The sequence below is a fragment of the Procambarus clarkii genome, chromosome 14, assembly GCF_040958095.1.
Source record: "Procambarus clarkii isolate CNS0578487 chromosome 14, FALCON_Pclarkii_2.0, whole genome shotgun sequence".
Taxonomy (NCBI): Eukaryota; Metazoa; Arthropoda; class Malacostraca; order Decapoda; family Cambaridae; genus Procambarus; species Procambarus clarkii.
This window is the reverse complement of record NC_091163.1, coordinates 9,468,164-9,469,745: the sequence shown is the minus strand read 5'-3', so window position 1 is coordinate 9,469,745 and position 1,582 is coordinate 9,468,164. Positions and strand designations below refer to the sequence as shown.

The 1,582-nt window shown below is 41.3% G+C and overlaps 1 non-coding gene across 1 annotated transcript; it reads left to right on the top strand.

The window, feature by feature from the left end:
- The first annotated feature begins 203 nt into the window (after positions 1-203).
- LOC138364825 (5S ribosomal RNA) lies at positions 204-322 on the top strand. Its single transcript, XR_011228517.1, has one exon. It is a non-coding gene; the product is annotated as a 5S ribosomal RNA (ribosomal RNA).
- Positions 323-1,582: the final 1,260 nt, after the last annotated feature.

Below are 1,582 nucleotides of genomic sequence, written 5' to 3'. Positions count from 1 at the left end.
TAAACGCACATATAACTCTAATTGCCTGAACGAAATTTTTGCTGTTCCCCAATTAATAAGAATGTTGTAAGTTTGGTATCTCGAGTCATTGGGATACAATCACATGTTCTGAAGGTTAACTTTTACACACACACACACACACACACACACACACACACACACACACACACACACACACACACACACACACACACACACAACGTGCCAACGGCCATACCACGTTGAGAACACCGCTTCTCGTCCGATCAGCGAAGTTAAGCAACGTTGGGTTTGGTTAGTACTTGGATGGGTGACCGCCTGGGAACACCAAATGCTGTTGGCAATAATGTTTAGGGTAGATAAAGACAGTCTATTTAACACAAGGGGAACACGCACAAGGGGACACAGGTGGAAACTGAGTGCCCAAATGAGCCACAGAGATATTAGAAAGAACTTTTTTAGTGTCAGAGTGGTTGACAAATGGAATGCATTAGGCGGTGATGTGGTGGAGGCTGACTCCATACACAGTTTCAAATGTAGAAATGACAGAGCCCAGTAGGCTCAGGAACCTGTACACCAGTTGATTGACAGTTGAGAGGCGGGACCAAAGAGCCAGAGCTCAACCCCCGCAAGCACAAATAGGTGAGTACTAAATATCATATGCTACTAGCGAACATTAATTACTCGATACCAAATCTTGCATTGGTATCGATATCATTGAGTTTCTCCTCATAAGATCACTGGAGGGCATAACCCATGAAAGTAAAGAATAGATCATTGTATCTATATATCTTACTAAGGTCCAACAGAGCTGTTAACAGAATCGAGGCTTCTTGCACTAAGTCTGTTTCTTGTTCGAGTTTATTTTCTTGATTATATAAGCACTCTGAAAGCTGGGAGAAATGTTTATAGGAGGAAAACTCCTCTATAAACTCCTTATAAGAAAACTCCTATAAACTCCTTATAAGAGCAAAAAAAGAGTCTTGCACTTCACACCGTTTAACATTCACATCCATAAATAAGAGTAACAATTAGAGAAAAAAATTAAAAAAAAAAGGAGTGGTGGATACTATGGGATCGAACTCGCGTTTCCTGAGGCGGGAAAGAACTCTCCCACACCTGGTCTACTGTAACTCCTAATTACCTTCTCACGGTCACTGATCTTATCTTGTATTAACAATAATCATCTTATTTATGAAAACCTAGTGCCAGAGTATGGGGTGAAGAAACGGTCCCCGACCCCCATGGGCAGTCGGGGATCGAACCCCGCGAAAAGCGAGACGGTCGCACTACCGACCAGTGTAAATGAATGAACTACATATTAAAGGAGATGATAGAAGAGCTGAGTTAATGGAATTGATAGAGAGATATTTCGTTTTTTTCACATTAGTAGAAATGACGAATAACTCATCTGAGTAACGCCTCGTTATCTAAAAGCCGTTTATTGGGAGAAATAAAAACGAACTATTGATATCACAAACGTTATCAATGGTTGGTTCTTTGTCTTCCAGAACTGTGTGGTCGTTTGTGTTTGCTGTGGTGGTCGTTTGTGTTAATTGGGGTGTTTGTTACAGAGAGAGAGAGAGAGAGAGAGAGAGAGAGA